Genomic DNA, 23,706 nt, shown 5'->3' with positions numbered 1-23,706 from the left:
AAACAGAAGTCAAGGGGAAGAGAGAAAGACTTTTTGAAAACTTACCAGTAGTGCCTTTAGCTAGAGGGGCATGAGAGGCTGTGGAAACGTGTTGGTGCCACCTGACTGAAAAAGGTTTGAGAACCACTAATATAACCAGTCCACCTTGATATGTGCAAGAATCCATTTTCTAATGAAGAAATGCCTGACTTTATTTATTTTGGGCAGGAGGCTTAGAGAAGAGAGTGGTTGACTGAAAATGCCCGCATTTGGCAGATGAGAAAAATGTCAAGTGGGTACTAGAGCCAGCTGGAGATCATTTCTTATTTAATTGCACTCGAGTGGCAGGGTCAGTGGGAGAGATAATGAAAGTGATGGTTAGCACAGTGAAGAAAGCTTCTAATGGAAGATACGAACTCCATTGATAAATCTGTTTGGAAAAGAGACTTGTATTTGAATAGTGTATTATTACATCTCCCAGAAACTCCTCAAAAGCCAAACACAATGAATTAGTTTGAAGTGCAGTGATTGTTGTCATGAAGGCAAATGCAGTAGACATTTTGTTCGTAGAGAGATTCAGCAAATGGCCGTAAGATATTTTTGATGTTGGTTGAGAGTGCATTGTAACACTCTTATTGCTTATTGTCATGGAATCTTTGATGTCCACCCAAACCACTGGAACAGACATACAGGACCTCTGAATTGGATTGCCAGTTCTGATTCTGTGCTCAAGTTGTGCATCGGGCTTTAACCCATAACCTTCTGACTTGGAGGACCAAGTTGATATTGTATGCTTGGATACATTAAAAATTAAAAATTCCTGTGCATGTGTACATGCTATATTAAAGTAAGTCTTGGAGTGTTTTTGAAACCGTAACACACACTAGGCAAAGGTTTTATGCCACTTTCCCGTGTGAACATGTGCCCAAAGACAGAGGCCCGAGGTTTGTTCCAAACTAGGCCTCGGGCCTCATTTCCATAATACCAGTGATTTGTGGACGCCAATCAGTGGTCCTGATGCAGCTCGCCAGTCGGAGCATTCCCACAATTGGCCAGTTTGGACGCCGAACTGGCCCATAGATAAGTCCTGGTGGGGGGGGGGGGGGAGGTGAACAGGAAAGGGTAAGCACAGGTCGGCAGCGCCCTACAGTATTGCTATGGAGGAGCACACCTGCTTGTTTTAAGTGGTCACCCTGGACACTTGGAAATCGTCGACTGCCAATTTAACAGGGGGCACATTTCCAGGGAGGGAGATGGAGCCTAGAAATTGGTCCACCCAATGTGAATTTTACGCCGAAGAAACAGGCACAGCAGGGACCTGTCCCTCACTCATTGTTCATGATGTCATCCATTCTACTCATTATTATTATCATTGTAACACATTCCTAGCCACCTACTAATATCTGTACAATAACGTACTACGTCTCCTTCACTAGAAGGTTCTTTGTCTAACACTGTCTCTGTAGGGATAGTGAAATCTTAGTTCTCTTTTTCATATTGTGCTATATCCTGTGTTACTATAACACACACCCATTACAACATGCCAAATGCTTGGTTTCCAAGGACCTTGTTTACAGTGAAGATGGAGTGTACATAATGGCTTCTTGAAGTAAATTACAGACATTTATGTGGTTTCAAATTAGTTTTAGGCAGTTACCAAAACCATTAAGGGACCCCTTACATAGATACCAGGTGACCTATGATCTGTGCGTTAGGTCTGCATTTTGTACATCAAACCTACTCACAGGCGAGATAAATTTAAAGCCCACAAGGGCTGTTCCCCAGTGAAGGATTGACCACAGAATAGAAGAAAGGTTGAATTGTGTGGTAATATCTTCCAACTGCAGTAGTTGAAATTTTTTTCTTGCAGTAAACCAATTGAAGAGGAGGGGGGTTGGGGGGAGTGCAGAAAGTATGGTCTGCAAGCCCCTATTTACAGTGTTGTATGTTTATCTATTTGATGTGCTGTAATTGAGTCTGTCAGCTCTTTCTGGAAGCAGTTGTTATGAGCAGTGCATGTTTTGTTACTGATATAGTACAATGAGAATCTGACATGGGAAATACTTTCTGGCGTAAAAACATGGATAGAGTGATAAACATACATGCAAGGGAGTTTCTTTGTACAGCGGTGATTTCAAAGAGTTCTATCTTAAGTACTGTTGAAGAGTGTTGTGGTGATAGTTTGCTGGCTTAAACCTTCATTAGCTTTAGGACAATACCAAATTGGTAGTAACTTTTATGCTTCTCATTTCATAATTGCGTTCCTGAGCAATATGAATGAGTACCTCTAGTGATAAGCTGTTAGTGGTTTTTTTTGTCATATACGTTATACAATTAATGACTGCAAAAATGGGAGATCTTTTCCTAAGTCGTACAGACTGTAACTTATACTTTGTAGTGTCACAGGTTCACCTCTCTTTGCTGTCCCCAACTTCAATCTTTGAACACTGTTGATAAGGAAGTAGTGAAAATTTTTCTCAACTTGATAATTCTTCATACAATCAGTGTTTTAGCCTCTATAACCTCTACCTCCATTTCTGTCTACTGCCTTGGCTGCTCTACCCGCAGCACTATATCTTGAAGGCTGCATAGGTGCAAACAGAGGTGTTGGGAACATACACTTTCAGTGAGAATGTGTTCTGTTTCTATAGCAACTATCACTAAAATGTTTAGCTTTGGATTCCAGTGCACATATCAAAAATTCAGGCGCTGCACATGATTTTCTGAGCATCTATAATTGGAAAATGATCCCTTATTTTTGCAAATGTCATAAATATGCTGCAAACATTTAATGGATGATTTTGAACTCCAAGCAGGGAAGCATGCCTAAAGAGAGTGAGCGAAAGTGCTACAAAATCGTAAGAATGATTCTCTGACTTGCGCTTCATGTGGCTGTCCTCTGGAAGCGTGGGATTGTCGAATCACCCCCCCGCCTTTATTAACAAAAAGAACTATTTTTTTAATGAATTACTATATGATTTCAAATTTCATTAATAGATAGAATTCATGACCTAGAATTTCCATGCTGTTTTCCAGTGTAACTTCAGCATATGACCGTGGCAAGTAACTTTTTTGGGCCGAAAAATGGGCAGCTTTCCGATTGAAAATCAATCCCTCCCCAAGTTTTTTGGCCTTACCCGCGATCTGCCTGCTGATTCTCGAATGACCTCTTTTGAATAAATTATAATGAGGGCCAGTGGTGCTGCAGTTCTAAGGTTCCTATTGCACTTGTAATGCAATTGGGATAAGTTAGACTGAGAATTATAAGGCACAGCTGTTGCCACAATGTGGAAGTAAGGAGTTTGTGAGCCTGAAGAGTGTGGAGTTTGACGAGTGATTTCTGCAGCTGGGAACGACTGATCCAGAATGATATATTTATATGGAATAATTGCCTCGAGGCCATTGTGAAACTGGTATTATAATATGTAAAGCATCAGTTGGTTAATTTATGCAAACAGGATTAGATTATCTTGTTTTATGTAACCTGATGCCCAGTTAAAGCCTAGATTGTCAATGTGTTTATATGGTTTTGACTGATTTTGAGGAATTATTATAATGTCCCCTCTGCCACTTCATCAAAAATTATACTAGTCATGGAAAATTAGGCCTGCCAGGTTCATAGCTAATTAGTTATCTCAGAATCATTCATGTAAATATCTGCAGTACTATCAAAATGTGATTGATTATTAATCAGAGGTCAATCTGATATCAGACTGCTTTATATTTGAAGTATGAGGTTTTTAAAAAAATAATATTAAATATCAACACTTTTGAATAAAAAGTATGGTATTGATTCATAAGTCAATATTAACAAGGCAGAGAAAAAAAACCACAAGAATAACAATTTGTCCCATGGTATCACTGGATTTGTGTGAATAATTTTATAGATACATTTTATTTTATTCCCCATGGTTGAATCGAAATCCTCCTTATTTTCTGGTCTAGGTAGATGATTTTGTTTGGTCCTAGGATTTGCATGACAATAGCATGGGGTGTCTCTCCATCTGTCTTTCATTTTGTTTTGTTTTTCTTTTCTTTCCCATCAGTTTGGGTTAATTGATAGCATTCTCACCTCTAAGTCAGAAGTTTGTGAGTTAAAGCCCTAGTCCAGGATTTGACATGTAATCTAGGCTGACACTTCAGTGCAGTGCTGTATTCTCAGAGGTGTTATTTTCTGGATATGAACTTATACTGAGGCCTCACCTGCCTGTTTAGGTGGGCATCAGCGATCCCAAGGCACTATTCAAAGAAGGGCAGGGAGCTTTCCCGATATCCTGGCCAACATTCCTCCCTCAACCAACTCCAGCAAAACAGATTATCTAGTCATTAATGTATTTGTTGTTTATAGGACCTTACTCTGCACAAATTAGCTGCTGAGTTTGGCTCCTTCAGCTCTCATCAAACTTATCTCCTACATGAAGATGACTACCTACTCCCTTGATCCCCTCCTGACCCAGCTTTTGAATGCCCAATTTCCCCATCAGTATCATTTGGCGCTCAACACTCATTTCAAGAACATTATCATCAACCCCTCCTTAAAAAGCCCATGCTTGACACCTCCATTCACTTGATATACCAAACTATCCTTTCTTTCTAAAATCCTTGAATGTCTCAATGTCATCCAATCGCTTTTGACTCTTCAATCTGGATTCTGCCCCATCCACAACACTGAGACCACCTTAATCAAAGTCACAAATGACATCTTCAATTTTCCCACAGTTGTCCAGAGCTTCCCACCCCCACCCTCCATAGCTCATTGTTCTTCCTTGTCCTCCTCAACTTCATTGCCACCTTGGACACTTGACCTCCCTGTTCTCCCCCACTGCCTCTATTGTATAGTCTATCTGCACATTCTTTTGGTTCTACTTATAAATATCCCACGCAGTCACTATATCACCTCCTGTGCCCACATAGTCATCTCTGGTGTGCCCCAGGGCTCCATCTACCCTTCCCTCCTTTTCATTGATTACATGTTACCCAATTGGCAGCATTATCAGCAAGTGTGGGGTCAGCTTCCACATATATGTCAATGACGCCCAACTCTATTTCTTTGCTTCCACATCAATTCCATTCTTAAGATGCTCATCTGACATCAAGTCAAAATTTCTTTCAACTCAATATCAGCAGAACAAAACCTGTCCTTTGATGCTCCTATTACACCTACATACCTCAACTCTATTAACCTCCCCTGGTTGCCGCTCTGGCTAAATCCAGAGGCAGACATCTTCAGTTTTTTGTTCAACTTTGACTTGACCTTTCAACATCACATGCAGTTTGTTGCCAAGACAACTTTCTTTCATCTGTGGACCATTGCTTGTTTACATCCCCTACCTCTTCCCCCCGCCCATCCCCCAGCATTGCTGCTGAAACCCTATGCCGTGCTTTTATCACCTCAAGCTTCAATTTTCCCACAGTTGTCCGGAGCTTCCCACCCCCACCCTTCATAAACTCGAACTTATTACGAACCCTACAGCCTGTATCTGCTCCTGCACATAGTTCCACACACATATCACCTCTTTCCTTCCACACACCAAGCTTCATAGGCTCATTGTGCCCCAGCAAATTGACTTCAAGATCCAAATTGCCCTCAAGTCTCTCCCCGCCTCCCTGCACCTTGTCTTTTGCCATATATTGCTGCACACATCTCAGTTCCTCCGTACCGGCCTTTTTCTCTGCTCCACTATCAGGCCGTTCCTTCAATCGTTATGCCTCTGCTCTCTCAAATTGTCTCCCTAAACCACTTGGCATTGCTACCTCTCAACCTACTTTCAGAAATCTCTTCAAAGCTCCTGTCTTTTGTTTTCTCTCTGTATTTTTCCCACTTCTTGTGTTTTGCTTTTCCACATTGTTATACATTCTGAGGTGTTTTATTATAAATAATAAATGTAAATTGTAATGCAGTGCCTTAATCCTTAACTCTGTAGACCTCACTGGAAGACTGTTGTCCAAATCTCACTATAGGCTATAACTTTGCTGCCCTACAGCAACATCTTGACCTCATTCTATTACTTGACCTGACCATGCTGTATTAAAGACTTGACCTTGCTCCGCCATACACGCTGACTATACTCAGTGACAGGCCTTGTGGCATTTTGTTAAAATTTGATCCTCTTCCCACAATACAGTCTTATCAGTGATGTTCTCCAACACATTTACACACCTAGATCCCACAGTAATATGATGTGCATCCAACAATGCACACTGCTTGATTGACAACCTTTTCAAAGTTTTCCTATTTACTCGCATGCCATGGCATTTCCTGACTCAAATCTTTCTGTCTTTCTTGAAAAATAATCCCTTTGAAAAATAAAACAAAAATATTTTAGCTCAATATATTTACTCTGGAAAAAATTATGGCCCCGATTTTCAAATGAAATTGCGGGTGCGGGGGGGGGCGGGCTCCGAAAATCGGGAAAATCCCGAGCGGGTGAGGGAGCCAGCCCCAACCCGCCGACTTCAGGGTTTCCCACAGACGCACCTGTGTGCGCGCACGCTTCCCGAATGCGGAAGTCCCGCAGGCAATTAAAGCTGGCGGGATGATAGTTAAAGAGCCAAATGTACCTCATTGAGATACTTAAGCTACTTTATTTCTGACATAGCAGATAGTTAAACTGATTTTAAACTTACCTTCATGGCTTTCCCATGGCTTCCAGCCTTCACCAGACATGAAGGGCCGGATCAGGCAAAAATAAAGTAAATAAATTAAATAAAATACCATTGCAAGAAGTTAAAAAACAAAATAAACCTACCTTTCCACCGATGTCACCTGCAGCCCCCTGCTTTGATGTCTGATGTCCCCCTCTCCGATCTCCCCCTCTCCCACCCCCATCTCCCTCTCTCCTCCCCCGATCTCCTCCTCTCCCCCTCAATGTCCCCCTCTTCCAATCCCCCCCCTCTCCTCCCGATCTCCCCCCCTGATTTTCCCCTCTTCCCCCCCCCCCCCCCCCACCCCGATCTTCAGCGCCCTCCACTCTCTGCTCCAGCGCCAGATGACGGTTCTCTCTCCCCCCCGCCTCTGGTATTGCAGCTCTTGTCGGCAGCCAGCTTGTCAATCATGTTGGCTGCCGGGCGCAAAACCCAGAAACAACTTTAATCACCATCAGTTACTTCGTGATTCCGTTGGAAAAGTTAAGTTTTTTTTAAATTCGGGTTTGCCACGCGCACCTTCACTCCCCCCTGCTGCCATCCCGCCACCATTTCAAAATTGAGCCCTATGTGTGGCATAACTAATGCAACACAGGGGTTGTAAAATAATGGAATCAAGTCCTCTTTTCCCTCCAGTTATAAGAGTTGAACATATTCATGGGAAAAATTCAGTGTCTCGAAGCACCACCATAGTGGGCTTGATATTTAGATAAAGAATAGTAGACCTCAGTTAAAGAGTGACATTTGAGAACAAGCTGAACAACACAAGGATGTATCATAATAAATCCTTTTATGAATGTACTACAAAACTCTGTAGTTCTTGATATCTTGTCAGTTTACGTTTGTTTTTGAAACTTTGCTCTGTTCATGGCCTGGCAGTGCAGCAGTTTAATGTGTGCCAGTGTGTTGCAGATTGAGTGTGAGGACATGTATTAAAGGCCTTGAAAGAAAGCATATGAAATTAAGCCTTACTTCATACCTGCAGAGGAGGGAGGAAAGATAGACTCATTTTATTGGAATAGGGTGGGCAGGCAATAACTCTCTCTTTTACCTGGTGGAATAGAATGTGGTGCAGGCAGAACTTTAACAATATTGACCTTGAAATTCAGGAAAAAATGGAGAGTTGAGTGGACCTTAATGAAGCAAAGAGAAAAGTTCAGAGTAGAGTCAGGTGTCACAGAGAGTGCATGTAGCTCAGAGCAGAGTTGGGCAACAGAAGGCTTAGCACCTAAGGAATTGTGGATCTGAAAACTGTAAATGTTACTATAGCTAGAGTCCCAGAAATATAGGCAGAGTAGAGTATTGCCCAAGGGCAGCCACGAAGAGTGAGTAGAGTTCCAATTACAGGCAGGAGAAGGCATGTAGTAAAACACTCACTGTAACAGCATCTAAATTTAGAAGTTATCATAGCACTGTATTATATGCAACATTGCAGTATATGCAATAGAGCAGGGGAAGATTGTATTATGGTTATATACATTATAGCTTTTAATTGTTCAAACAAGAAACTGATTAACTGTTGATCATTAATACCTTAAATGTTGGAATTCTACAATCATAATTGCTTATTCATTTTGAGTTTCAAGAGATTTTTCAGCATATGCCACAAAATAAGCATTAAGACTAACAAAAGACTCTTTTCAGTCATTTAGAATGGCGCTGGCAGTGGTAGGCTGGTGAGCAGCGTTCCATTCACGTCATTGAGTATGCCGGTGTAGAGCTTTGCGTTCTGTAACTTCAGAGAAATGTAGGCAAGCAGTAAAAGGTGATTAAATTGGTGTGGAAATACTTGTGGAAATAAAACAAAAATATTTTAGCACAATTTATTTACTCTTGAAAAAGATTATATGTGGCATAACTAATGCAACACAGGGGTTGTAAAATAATGGATTCAGTCCACTTTAGCCTCCAGTTATAACAGTTGATGTATGCTTTTCCTCTCCTCCCTTTCATTTTTCTGTCTTCTCTCTACTTTTGTTTTTTTCTCTCCTTGTTTTCGCTTCTCTTCACAGAATGTTTAATGGTGGGATTTACTACGTTGCTATTCAATGCTGTTCTTTTCCTTTCTCTTATTCTCTACTGCGAGAGAAAGTAAGATAATCCATTTAGTTTTAATAGAGCATGTTCTGTAATACCACTGTCTCCATGGCTTTTTCTTTCTAGAAAGTGAAAGAAACCAAACAGCGTCCAACTGTGAAGCTGGAAGTTACCAGCACAGTCCATGCAAGAGTGATAATCAGCAATTAGGTTATCCCAAGCAATCTGTGACATTGAACAGGTGGCCTCATTTTAGTGGAATAGGGTGGGCAGGCTAATAGATCTTCCTTTCAACGGGTGGAATGGAATGTGGTGCAGGTAGAACCTAGAAAAGAAGATATTTTTAAAAAGCTGCTGCATCTCATAATTTAAACTTTAACTTTGCCCAATTTCATTTTTAAATACTACATTAAAGTTAAGAACCCACTATCTGATTGAGTTTATAGTGTTACCTAACCATTCTTATTATACACAATGAAGTCTTGATAAATGGTGGAATTCACTTTTAGTGCATATAATGCTAAAATCACCTTTGCCAAGCCCTATTTTTATTAACTCTGGATTTTCCCATTGATGGGACTGATCAGTATAAGTCAGTGGTACTGATCAGTTTGATGCTGGAATTCCCATTGTATTCCACTGCATTATCACCTTTTAATGTTAGGGCATATTTTTCTGGTGCCAGTACTGATGTACTGGGACTGGACGGTAGCTTTGCGCTCACTGAAATCATGTAAAGCCTACCCCACCAGATCTTCCAGGGTTGACTGTCATTTCATATTCAAGGTGAGCTCCCAGTCTGGATTGGGCCTGTGACTGGGGGCTTGCCAAGTGGGGAGGGGAAATCCAAATGTCATCTGTGATAATGACACTGCATTCCAAAAACTGAAGGGATGTATTCACCAATATTTAAGCTAAAAGCAGTAAGGGCTTTTTCATTCTTGTTAAGCCTTTCTGAATGCTGTATGGAGTACCAGAAGTCACTAGCTAAAACTAGTAGATGACAAAACATAGGAAACGGAGTTTGTGGGTACATGATGGAGTAGTGCACCATCTGGACCCCTTATTTAATGGTTGGTGAAGTGGAGTTGCTGCTGTGTGAGTTGGTTGGGAGGAGGAGTGTCCTATTTGGCACTCCAATGCTGTGTACACTGCCCACAGGACCTGAGAAAAGATACAGAAAAGGAAGGCGCACCTTAAGGAAGCTACCAAGTTAAGACAATCCAACAATACTGTTTACCAGGTAGATGGCCAGAGTAGGCATGCTATAAAGTGTTGCCAATCAACCTGTTGCAAATTCACTGCAGGCCTATGCTAAACAATCACACAATCCTACAGTTCTTTCATTGCCTACAATGTATACCCATAACCCAAGCAGGTCATATATTTTACTTTCAACTTACAATTGAAATACTTGGCACACTGACATCAGAAGACTCACTCATTAAGTCATTGTAATGTAACTTAGTTGCATGATACACGGTCACTTACCGACACACAGCTGTGGATTGGGCATTTGTCTATCTTTGTGCATATGCATTTCCAGTGTGTGAAGACTATTTCTCTGCTTGCACGACAAGATAGCACATCATACAAGTGATCAGAATCGAACTGAAGAAGGGCTTAATTGCAAGCCCTTGGCTTCCTTGGGGGAAATTACCTTGCCCATTCTTGCACATAAGAGTATGGCAGGAGTAAGGGAAGGTGAACCCAGAGTCTACCTTCTCACTCATTCCCACACAAACGCCACGCACAATATAATGCAATGTAAGGTCTGTTTGAAGGTGTCAGAATTTGTCATTTTTGTGTTTTTGTAGGCCTGGAATAGCAACCTGCCAACACTGCCTTTGGGCCAGATGTAGGTTGGCTTTATCTCTCCTAGATCACAGAGACATTTTCTATGTTATTACCAAGTATGCATGCCTTGTGCCCAGAGCTCCTGTAAAAGTTTGTATTGTAAGGGACCCTTGATTTGCCCCTTCTCTTTTTAAAGCTCTTCCTGTTCTGCTGAAGTCTTGCAAATATTTCAGTTACAATCAGCTTTCTGGTAAAGTTGCTCATATTTAGCTCTTGTTTCAACATTAACATTCCCTATGTGTTCTGGAATTAATGAATAAATAAATATATAACAATAAAAAATCTGAGAAAACAGTAAAAAGAGCAGACACCAGCACTGAAAATGTACTGAAAAAATTTAAATCAAAAAGCTAGTGCCCTTTATAGAGCATCATCTCAAATAGTGCTTCTCTTTCTGGCCACTCTAGTTGGAATAATTTCTTGCAAGAGCACTTTAAGCCAATGGAAAATGCTGCACTGCACAAATGGGTAGGGAATTTCCACCCATTATCCCAGTCCATGGTTGCCTGTTCTACATCAGTGCCACCAACAATCTGGAACAGAAAATTTGACTTATTGTTTCTTAGTGCTGGTAAACAGCATTAATCGGGGACAGGGTCTCAACAAGATTAACATAAGTAAAACAACAGTAATGAATAAAATAATAGCACTAAAGAGTGACAAATCCCCAGGACCAGATGGTTTCCATCCCAGGGTTTTAAAGGAAGTAGGTGAGCACATTGCAGATGCCCTAACTATAATCTTTCAAAGTTCTCTAGATTCAGGAACCGTCCCTCTAGATTGAAAAATTGCACACATCACTCCGCTTTTTAAGAAAGGAGAGAGAGGGAAACCAGGGAATTATAGACTAGTTAGCCTAACATCTGTTGTGGGGAAAATGCTGGAATCTATAATTAAGGATAGGGTGACTGAACACCTCGAAAATTTTCAGTTAATCAGAGAGAGCCAGCATGGATTTGTGAAAGGTAGGTCGTGCCTGACAAACCTGATTGAATTTTTTGAAGAGGTGACTAAAGTAGTGGACGGGGGAATGTTAATGGATGTTATTTATATGGACTTCCAGAAGGCATTTGATAAAGTCCCACATAAGAGACTGTTAGCTAAGATAGAAGCTCATGGAATCAAGGGAAAAGTACGGACTTGGTTAGGAAGTTGGCTGAGCGAAAGGTGACAGAGAGTAGGGATAATGGGTAGGTACTCACATTGGCAGGATGTGACTAGTGGAGTCCAACAGGGATCTGTCTTGGGGCCTCAATTATTCACAATATTTATTAACGACTTAGATGAAGGCATAGAAAGTCTCATATCTAAGTTTGCCGATGACACAAAGATTGGTGGCATTGTAAGCAGTGTAGATGGAAACAGAAAATTACAAAGGGATATTGATAGATTAAGTGAATGGGCAAAACTGTGGCAAATGGAATTCAATGTAGGCAAATGTGAGGTCATCCACTTTGGACCAAAAAAGGATAGAACAGGGTACTTTCTAAATGGTAAAAAGTTAAAAACAGTGGATGTCCAAAGGGACTTAGGGGTTCAGGTACATAGATCATTGAAGTGTCATGAACAGATGCAGAAAATAATCAATAAGGCTAATGGAATGCTGGCCTTTTTGTCTAGAGGACCAGAGTACAAGGGGGCAGAAGTTATGCTGCAGCTATACAAAACCCTGGTTTGACCGCACCTGGAGTACTGTGAGCAGTTCTGGGCACTGCACCTTCGGAAGGACATATTGGCCTTGGAGGGAGTGCAGCGTAGGTTTACTAGAATGATACCTGGACTTCAAGAGTTAAGTTACGAGGAGAGATTACACAATTGGGGTTGTATTCTCTAGAGTTTCGAAGGTTAAGTGGTGATCTAATCGAAGTTTATAAGATATTAAGGGGAACAGATAGGGTGGATAGAGAGAAACTATTTCCGCTGGTTGGGGATTCTAGGACTTGGAGGCACAGTCTAAAAATTGAGGCTAGCTCAATTGCTAATTTTAAATCTGAGATAGATAGCTTTTTGGCAACCAAAGGTATTAAGGGATATGGGCCAAAGGCAGGTATATGGAGTTAGATCACAGATCAGCCATGATCTTATCAAATGGCGGAGCAGGCTCGAGGGGCTGAATGGCCTACTCCTGTTCCTGTGGTCCTATTAAAGGCAGCTAACTGTGCATTGCAGCTCAGACTCCTATCTTCAAGGTGCTGCCTTAGAATGTGCTTTTTTGTTCCATTAGGTTTCAGCCCAAGACCAGCTGAGTGTGGCACTGCTTAATAGTCACCAGCTCCTCAGCCCTCATCATAGGCTCTGCTGTTTAGAATGCCAATCTTGGGCTGAAAGTGTATGGAGATAAAAAGCATTAATGTTAAAAGCACTAACATTCTGAGCAGGCCATTGGGTAGAAGAATCTGAGCAGCCCATCGAGAAGGAAAATCTGAGTACAGCATCGGGGCGGGAGTTGCTTAGCAGCTGATTAATCAACTGTTAACTGTTCAGCTATTAAGTGCTGTTAAGCAATATAGTGCACATCAAGGATCGACTATTGGTTAGTTGGTTGTAATGATCATTTAAGCTGCAGCCACATCAATTGCTATATACAGATTCCACTGTACCTGAAATTTTTATCATCGTGATCCTGGTCCCTAGGATCAAACTACTGAATTTTACTTTAATATATCAATGTAATGTTTTGGCTGTACACAACTACACTTGGCCCAGTCTTGTGACCTGGATTCTTCACCTCATATTCTGCTCTTGTGGACTGATACATTTACCTCTACGTTGCTTCAAACAAGTGCATTGGTTGTCCCCACATTGCTTTGCAGCACTGGTCTACTACTCTCCTGCCTTCCAACTCTTGTCCAGTGCATGGAACAAATGACATGAGACTGGGAGTTGGAGCGGTTGGCATATTCCTATCAATGCTGCTGGATCATCTGTATGAATTTGACCTGGCAACATAGGAAACATCTAGGGCCTCATATTAGAAGGGAGGCGGGTTGCCAGCGGGGGGGTCGACAAAATTGGTGGGTTCCCCACGCAATCGTAAGTAAATTGAAGCCACTTACCTTGGCTTCCGGGTTTCGCGCTGGAAAGCTGCGCAGCGGGCGGACTGCGCACTCGCATCATAGGCTGTCAGCTGGAGGAGCCCTATTTAAAGAGGCAGTCCTCCACTGACTGATGCTGCAGAAAGGAGCCAAAATTACAGCATGGAGTAGCCCAGGGGGAAGGCTGCTCCCAGGTTTAATGATGCCTCACTTCAGGTCCTACTGGATGGGGTGAGGAGGAGGGGGAGGACAGAGATGGTCTCCCCGGCGGACGGGAGGAAGTGGCCTGCCTCTACCACCATGAAGGCCTGGCTCGGAGGTGGCAGAGGAGGTCACCAGCACCACCAACATATCACGCACCTGCATACAGTGCCGGAGGCGCTTTAATGACCTATGTAGGTCAGCCAAAGTGAGTACACTTACTCATTCCCCTACACTCCGTCTGCCACATCACTGCCCCCACCCCACATCTCCCTCTGCACTGTCAACACTACTCTATCACATCACTCCTCACACCCACTCAAAGCTCATCCTCATCTTACCTGCACTTACTCACCTCGCCAGTACTCATCCCACCACTACCACTCAATCCAATCCTCATACAATCTCATGACTTTGTCTCATACTCACCCTCTCGTGCATCTCTTTCATGGTCAGCCTCACCCCATCTGCCACTACCTGTGCTGCAGCCACAGGACATGCATCACGTATGTGTAGTAGGAAGCGTAAGGCAAATGTGTCGTGAGCATGAAGGGGATGCACAAGGGTGTTTGAGGGTTTGTCATGGTTTTTACTTATATTTGATTTCTGATCAACTCACGTTACATATTATATTGTCACCACTACTGCCACGTCTTGGCCATTCTTGACTGGCTTGTGCAATAATGCCCTTTCGTGAAGTTCTCCATGAACACCCTTGATGCCACTCATTGGGTCACCCTACAGTGGGTGGATGTGTATTTGCACGACTACTTTGTGCAGGTGCCTGTTGCGCAGCACTGTGTTATGTAGCTCCACGTGGCGGAGGTGGACGGCATGCCTGGCGAGGCTGGTGATGTTGCTCATCCTCCTATGGAGTGATGAATGCAGCAATGGACCCCCCTCCCCAATCCTGACGGTGTGAGTGTGAGAGGGTCCACAAAGTAGGTAAATGGGTTTGGAGAGCAGAGTTTAGGGTATGATTTAATAATTTGGAGTGTGGAGACAACGGTGTGACAGGCAAAACTTTGTCTGAGGTGACAGAGTGCCCTGCTGCAATGAATGAGGGTTTACCCCGCACCTCTTAAATGGACCTTTGCAGTTGCCACTGGCTGCTGGCTGCAACACATCTGTTTAAACAGGGAGTGTTTCCCCCAGCATGGGAAACACGCTCTGGGTAGTCTAAAATCCGAATCCTCCTAAAATCTCCAACTAATGAGATCTGTAAACGACTTCAAGTACCCAGATAATGATCTTAAGTGGGATCCCGCCGGCTTTGATTGCCGCATGCGGGGGCTGCGCACGCACCGATTCGCGTCATTGGGGAACCCGGAAGTGGGCAGGTTGGAGCCGGGCTCTGGACCCGCTCCGGGAATCCCCAATTTTAGGAGCCCTCCCGCCGCGAACGCATCCGCTCAGCCATCCGAAAAGAGATATAACTGTTTGAAATCTGCATGTTTTTCGCAGTTGCGAACCAGCTTCTTATTGTAAAGTTTTGTGCAGTTCAAAATGTAAAGAAAAACACTTTACTTCCCCTGGCCAATATTGTATCTCCAGTAGGTGGTGCTGTGATCAAATTTAAAATTGTTCAGTCCTTTGCTCAGTGCTTTGTCTCACCAAATTCAAGATTAACATATAGTGGATCAGGTTTGGAGTTTGCCCCACAGGATTAAACTAATAGTATTTAATAAAACAAAAAAGGCAACATAATTAAATGCTAACATAATTTCAAAATAGCTGATGTGAGAGAACCATTATCAATCTAATTTAACCTGAAATTAATGCTCTATGCTGTGTCACAGATCCTGAAACCTTCCTTAGAAATAAAAGACTCTTCATTCAAACTGAGTTACATTAATGTAAAACATGGTATAGTTGCCTATGGAGACAAGAATAGAGGTTAAGAGATACAAAAACAAGGAAGTCACGTTAAGCCTTTACAAATCACTGATTAGGCCTTAGCTGGAGTATTATGTACAATTCTGGGCAGCACACTTTAGGAAGGATGTCAAGGCCTTGGAGAGGGTACAGAGGAGATTTACCAGGATGATACCAGGGATGAGGGACTTCAGTTACGTGGAGAGATTGGAGAAACTGGGATTGTTCTTCTTGGAGCAGAGAAAGTTAAGGGGTTCTGATAGAGCAAATAGGGAGAAACTGTTTCCTCTGGCAAGTGGGTTGGTAACCAGAGGTCATAGATTTAAAATAAATGGCAAAAGAACTAGAGAGGAAATTAAGAGAAATTTTTTTGCACAGAGGGTTGTTAAGATCCAGAACGCAATATTTGAAAGGGTAGTGGAAGCAGATTCCATAGGAACTTTCAAAAGGCAATTGGACATGTACGCAAAGAGGACTAATTTGGAGGGTTATGGGGAAGAAGCTGGGATATGGGACTAAATAGGACAGCTCTTTCAAAGAGCCAGTACAGGCACAGCAGGCTGAATAGCATCTTTCTGTACTGTAAGATTCTATGATACTATATCTGTTAGCGTGTACGAAATCAAAACTAAACCAGATTATAGATTTATAGGCAACACTTCCATGTCTTATGCTGAGTTCAGTTTGAATGAAGAGTCTTTTTATCCCTAAGGTTTCAGTATGTGTAAACGCAGTGCATGCAGAATTAATTTCAGAATCTGTTATGAGGATGATTATGAGAGATCATGGCCGAGAAAATTGGGTGGGCCCATTTTTGAATGGGCAGTGGGAGCACGGACTGATCCCTGCGCCTGAGTAGTGAGACCTAAGGCACATCTGATATTGACCTCGGGCCTCAATACCATCGAGCCGGCAGACTGCGGACAGTAACAGGCAGCTTGCCGATGAAGCAGGATGGAAGATTGGGCGTCTGTGACTCCAGCAGCGGCCCTCAGGTTAGTGATGAAAGGATACCGGAAAAGGGGGTGACCGGGAAGGGGGTTGATCGCCCAGTAATTCTTGGCGGTAATGACTGGAATCAGCAATTAAGAGCCTGATTTAAAGGGGCAAGCACCTGCAGACAAAAATTGTGAGTACTTTCGCTGAAGTCCTTACTCGAGTGGTGTGGAACCTTCTGCAACTTCAGTACTGAGTACATTAGACAGGTTACTTGAAAATTCTTGCCAAAATTTATTCCTTGTGGGTGGGTGAGTGAGGAGAGGAGACATCAGAGTGATTCTTGCAACCGAATTGTGGGCACAGGAGGAGCAAGAGGGGGAGCATAGCCAGAAGCAGCAGCAAGGAGAGCATGCTGGAGCTGAAGCAGATGCTATCGGAGCATCACATAGGAGGGGGCTGCTGCAAGCGACCTAACCCTCCATATAGGGTTTATAGACCCAGAATCAGTTCCCAGGAACTCACCATGAAGCAATGTAAGGAGGTTCAGGTTCTCCCAGCAGACCTGAGCAGGAGAACCTGCACCCATCTGTTCTGTACCATCTGCTCACTCTGCCAGCGGCAGTCAAGTGATGGTTACCCCAGTTTTTCCCCTCAGGTAACTTATTCCACAAAACTCTTACCCTTTGTCCTAATTTTTAATTATTTTGTCCCCAGTTATTTGAAACCTTTGCTGTGATGACCAATTTGGTCAGATCACATGAAGGAAGAAACACTTTATGGGATACTTTTTAGTAATTCACTAATACTCTTAATTTAACTTCTTTGAATAGAAAATTGAAAATTTCTGGTTTATTAATTTACCTCGAGAATATGTAAAATTTTATTTATGTATATATACTATATATAGAAAGCGAGAGAGAGGTCACCTAGAATGGAAAATACTGTATTTCTTATTTTCCTAACCCCAAATATTCACTAAAAATTTTAATTTAAGAAATAGAACGAACTTAGAAGCAGTGCTAATAGGTTGGAAAATCAAGTTGTTGCAGATAACAGCCCTGCACTCAGTTAGCCCAAAGAATAATATCACGCCCATTGTACATAAATAACACTTCAGAAGGATGTCCTTAACTCTACCTATGTTACCTTTTTTATTCCTTGTCCTTAGGGTCTGAATAAATGAGATTGAAACAAGTGTGGAGTTTCATGCTTTTGTCCATTGTGAACTAAATTGGGACTGTCAAACCTGTTTCACTCAAGAGCCATTGCTGCCGAGAGGAGACTTTCTTCCCATTTACCTTGGTGAGATTTGAACTGAGATCCCAAAGGTGAAAGACACCCAATACCCAGCCCCTCGAGATACGCTTTTAATTCAAAAGGTTTTGTGAATTGACTTAAGCTTCCCTTTCCTGCCCGTTCTTTTATAGTAAAGAAATAATTTGTAATCAAAATACTTTGCCATTATTAGTGCATTAATATGCTTAGCAGATCATTTATTAAAAAGTACTTAATGTAGTATACATTTTTCAAAAGGATCAACTGTTTGGGTATATTTAAAAAACTATTTTGTAATTTGCCTTAAATGTGCACCTCCCCTTTCAGTCACCTTTGGTGAAGCATGTTTCTGTTTTCTATGTATTTTCCATACATCATCAACAACAATATCTTGCCTTGATAAAGCACATTTAAAGTAGAAAAACATACAAAGAAACCTAATTTATTCTTCTTGAAAAATGTATAACTCTCCAAGTGTATATTATTTTTCTATTAGTGCTTATACATCATGACAGGGACGGTGTGAGCCTCATGAGAAAAACAGTAGTAAATTATATTATGTGCTTTCATTACAGACTTCAAGATTTCTTACTGAGTTTAGAAACCCACACATATATAGCATGTCATTTGGTAATGTACCATCTGAAGATCTGGAGTGTTTTCTTATTAGTGCTCTATAAAGAATAAAAAAAGTAACTGGCAGCTCATTGACAAAATGTTACTATAAAAGTTTGTTTGAATTAATTCATCTTGATCAGTATATGATAAGAATAGATGAGTCAGGACAGATATTGTGACTGTTCAGATGTTGTAGTTACTCAAATATGTGTGTAGTCTCCATAGCAACAATCTGCACAATGAAAAAAACCTTCTGACTTTATGACAAAGAATGCATTTCAAAAGCGTCAGAAAAAAATAAAACCACATGACACATTTCCCTTTTTTCTATTTCAGCCATAGTTTTTGAATAGAGTTGCCAGTTAATTTTTTAATTTAAGAAACGTATTCAATTGCACTATCTTCAAAAGCTGCAGAATTATTTTATAAACAGAAATTACTTTGAAAAAAACAGGTGCCTCTATTAAGGATTGCCTGTGGTAAATTACTGGGTAAATAATGATGTTTTTGTATTTGATTTTTAAATAACCTTTTATCAAAGTAACATATGTTTAAGGGATAATTTGACTTCATTAGTTTTATTTGATCTAAACATGCAACTGCGCAGCAGTGTTTCCAAACACTCTATTGTTTCCCCTCTCAATACTCATGATTTTAGATCCCTGCAATTAATGCAGGTATACCGAATGATAATTATTCACTCAGTGTTCTGTGCAATTGAGCATTAATTTATAAAGCAAGGCTGTCATTTGCAAGATGCTTATTAACTGAGTGCAGTTAATTATATAAGAAGATAATTACATGTAAATGTTGGATCTAAAAGCAGCTATGCAGCCTGCTCCCTGTTTAACAGCCGTGCGGTTGGAATTTCTGGTTTGTTTGTGCTAAAGTGAAGCAATTAATTGATTCATTGGATTAAGTGAAAATGCAGTGTAATTCTTTCTAAGCAATATGGCATCTATCAGAATAGCCTCCCAATCAACTGAAGCGTGACAGGCTATGGGTGAACGAACTGCACGCCATCACTTGTTCTAACTTGAATGTAATTCTAGTATTGCAAATAGCATTGTAATTTATATTTACAAATTTTAAAAAACACAAAAAGACATGAATTTTCACAAAACTTCAAAGTGTTCTTTTTTAGCTTTTTTGTGTTTATTACAGTGAGGGTTGTTAGTGCTGGAGGTTATAAGACTTTCAATTCTGGCACCAAGCACTCCCAGACCAGGTGTATCAAAGTTAGTTGCAAAGTAAATTCTGCCCCAACAATGTAACCCAGCCCAAACTTAAGAGGAGCACCTCTACTGTGACTGTACATCAAGGAAATGTCAGTGTGACATTTTTTCATTTTCTACAACAGATTGACCTCTCCATATGAGATGGCCAATTTAGTGCGAGTTAATGCTGAATTAAAGGCAGTTTTATGTGGTGGACCCATGTCCTTAAGGAACTACTGACATTCCCCAAAATATAGACCTAGAAATTAGTCTAAAACAAGCCCAGAGCCAGTGCGAGCCAGAACCAATAGTCCCGAGGATCGATTGATATTGGTCCTTAGGCCTCATCAACATTCTCGGCCTGCAGATCACGCCTCCACAGGCAGCTTGCCCGTGCAAAGGCATCAATATCAGTCCAATTGCTTCGCTAGCAGCGGCCATCAGGTAAGTCCCGTAAGGGGGGATTGGAGCGATCGGGACTCCCGTGGAGTTGGAGGAGTACTCTTGCTCTTCCTAGCTCCACAGGAAGAGTTTTTCACTTGCCTTCCATTGGCGGCCACAGGGGCTGCTGAAAAATCCTGAGCGGGGAAGGCCTGTCGCCTGCCCCGCTCATTGCCGACAAGTTTTGAAAAGGGGGTTCTTTAATGGGCGTTAAGCCCCTAATTTATATATTTAGGGGGCCTGATGCCAATTTTAGGCATCCACCCAGCTTTCTTTGCCATCTATCCTTCAGATGAGATGTTAAGTTGAAGTCTTTTCTGCTTGTTCCCGTTGATAAAGATTCTATGGTACTATTCAGAGAAGACCAGGAAGTTATTCCAGTGACCTGGTCAATATTCCTTCCTCAACTAACATCATCAAAAACCGATTAACTGGTTATTTGCATGGGATCTTGCTGTGCACAAATTGTCTATCGCATTTGTCTGTATGACTACAGTGACTGCACTTCAAGGTAATTTAATTCTATGTGAAGCACTTTGGGACATTTCTGAGAGATGTAATTAAATATAAATACAAATTATTTTTCTCTTTCTTAGAGTTAGGCATTGGTGCTACATAATCCTATAATATAAGCCCCATAAGCCCCTTCTTACATTAACCCTTTGAAGTGTGAGAGAAACACTGCACTTTAGCATCATAAAAATGTTTTCCACAAGAGTTTGTTGGTGCTTATATTGAGCTGTTTATGAGTAACAGCATTATTTCTCATGCTATTCTTACCTGCTATGTACTTCCGAAGAACAGAACATGAAGAAAGGAATAAGAAAGGGGCATTCAACCCATCAATCCCATTCCCTACACAGGTGATGTACAACTTGGTCTGTTGTTGACTTTACCCAACCCACTTGATCTACTGGGGAGTCAGCCAGCCACAAGTAACCTCCAAAGAGATAACGTTCTCTGAAAATGTCCTTGCCCAGCAAAAGTCTAGTACATTTCCAGAATATTAGCAATTCCAGATGACAAGCCACATTTACAACTATGACCAGATGAATCATCTGTAGTCCCAATAGCACATGAGCATTCTATCCCACAGAATATCTGATCATTTGTATGGTTCATATCTTTACAAAATCCCAGTGTTTAGCACAAAATTATCCAGGTTCATTTTTACAGAAGCTGCAATTGACACAACAGCAACTACTTTTATGGGGGAGGGGCATTGTACATATCCACCATTCAAGAAGAAAAAAATCTTCTATATAATCACAATAGAATATTAAAATTTATCAATGAGAGAAAATCTCTGCAATTATAGTTTCAGTTAAATAACCTGCTTGCGTATATGTTTTCCATGCTTTTCATCATTTTTAAGTGCAGAATCATAGTTAATAGCAGCAACAATGGTACATCGGTATTACGGTCTCATACATAAAATTTGGATAGAAACATAGAAAATAGGAGCAGGAGTAGGCCATTCGGCCCTTCGAGCCTGCTCCGCCATTCATTATGATCATAATACCATATTCCTGCTCTCTCCCCATGCCCTGTGATTCATTTTGTGTCTAGAAATCTATCTAGCTCCTTCTTAAATATAATCAGTGACTTGGCCTCCACAGCCTTCTGTGGTAGAGAATTCCACAGGTTCACCACCCTCTGAGTGAAGTCATTTCTCCTTATCTCAGTCCTAAATGTCCTACCCCGTATCCTGAGACTGTGACCCCTTGTTCTGGACCCCCCAGCCAGGGGAAACATCCTCCCTGCATCCAGTCTGTCTAGCCCTGTCAGAATTTTATATGATTCAATGAGATCCCCTCCTATTCTTCTAAACTCGAGTGAATACAGGCCGAGTCAACCCAATCTCTCTTCATACGACAGTCCTGCCATTTCAGGAATCAGTCTGGATGAGAGAATTGTGAAAGACTTTTCTTGATTCAATGACTTGGGCTCAAAATGTTCACTGAAGTTTACAAACTTCATTCAACAATCATTCTCACCTGGTTTTTAATTGGAATTGAACACAGTATTCTGTGGGCTCAGTTTTGTTCCGGGACAGCTAATGCTAAATAGTGTTTGCAGCAGGAGCCTGAGTACTGATAAGAAAATTGTAAACAATTTTACAACACCAAGTTATAGTCCAGCAATTTTATTTTAAATTCACAAGCTTTCGGAGGCTACCTCCTTCCTCAGGTGAACGATGTGGAAATGAAATCCTCGAAATGAAATCGCATTTATAATTCACAGAACAATGCTTGGTGATTACAGACAGTTTTTTCAACTGCCCGTTGCCAAGGCAATCAGTGTGCAGACAGACAGGTGTTACCTGCAAGGTCTCAGAATATACAAATCACCAAAAAAAACAACAAACAAAAAAAAAATAATTTTTTTTTAGGTGATTTGTATATTCTGAGACCTTGCAGGTAACACCTGTCTGTCTGCACACTGATTGCCTTGGCAACGGGCAGTTGAAAAAACTGTCTGTAATCACCAAGCATTGTTCTGTGAATTATAAATGCGATTTCATTTCGAGGATTTCATTTCCACATCGTTCACCTGAGGAAGGAGGTAGCCTCCGAAAGCTTGTGAATTTAAAATAAAATTGCTGGACTATAACTTGGTGTTGTAAAATTGTTTACAATTGTCAACCCCAGTCCATCACCGGCATCTCCACATCACTGATAAGAAAGACACTAACCAAGAAGGTTAGAATAATTCCTCCTGCTCCTTCCCTGTTGGTGGCAGCAGAGGGTTTTTACATTATACCACTGGAGGGTGTGGGATAACAAATGTTTTGAATGTTTTAATTAGTTGGTAGGTCTGCACCAGCGCTACTGATAATAGGATATCAAAAGCAACGCAGTGTCAGTACTACAGGAGAATTTTTTGGTGCCAGCACTAAAGCAGCAGCAGGAAAGAAAGAAAGATTTGCATTTATATCACACCTTTCACGACCTCAGGACGCCCCAAAGCGCTTTACAGCCAGTGAAGTACTTTTGAAGTGTAGTCACTGTTGTAATGTAGGAAATGCGGCAACCAATTTGCGCACAGTAAGGTCCTACAAACAGCAATGTGATAATGACCAGAATATTTTTTTTAGTGATGATGATTGAGGGATAAATATTGGCCAGGACACCTCACAGACTGATTAAACAAAAAGAATGCATAGCTTTCTGTTGCCTACAATGGATTGAAATGTTAATTAAATAACTAAGTTTATGTAACAAAAATAAATTCAAATCTCAATTAACTTTGATCTGTCCCTTTTCCTTAAAATTCAGACCATCATAAATGAGTATTCAAATTTGTACGGTTTTAATTGTACAAGATAAACATTAATAGCAGCTCAAAATGAGGGGGGGTGGAGCTTGAAGGGTTAACACATGTTGCTGTACAAAGAATTAGTGGGATGAAATTGCATTGTCTGATATTAGCATGCAAATGTATTAACACTTCTGTGAAACTCATCTGTCCAATATTTTTACGGTGTTAACAGGTTTGTTTCAAATGGGTTAAAGCCTCCATTAAAATTGCAGACAAATAAGATTTCACAACATTCGGATACTAGTATCACACAGTGTGATTTCACC

At 41.2% G+C, this 23,706-nt stretch overlaps 1 protein-coding gene across 5 annotated transcripts in view; it reads left to right on the top strand.

Moving 5' to 3' along the window:
- The window catches only part of si:zfos-911d5.4 (uncharacterized), a 154,203-nt gene that overhangs the window by 53,496 nt on the left and 77,001 nt on the right, over positions 1 to 23,706 (top strand). The window contains exons 7-8 of one of the 5 annotated variants that reach the window (XR_010966690.1): positions 17,737 to 17,870; positions 18,419 to 18,473. The exons of the other annotated variants lie outside the window; for them this stretch is intronic. The gene's annotated coding sequence lies outside the window, so the exon portion shown is untranslated. The remainder of the gene's footprint in view (positions 1 to 17,736; positions 17,871 to 18,418; positions 18,474 to 23,706) is intronic. 5 annotated transcript variants of the gene reach the window in all.

This window comes from Heptranchias perlo, chromosome 21 (assembly GCF_035084215.1).
Source record: "Heptranchias perlo isolate sHepPer1 chromosome 21, sHepPer1.hap1, whole genome shotgun sequence".
Lineage (NCBI taxonomy): Eukaryota > Metazoa > Chordata > Chondrichthyes > Hexanchiformes > Hexanchidae > Heptranchias > Heptranchias perlo.
Note: the sequence above shows the minus strand (reverse complement) of the source record. Positions and strands in the feature narration are given on the sequence as shown.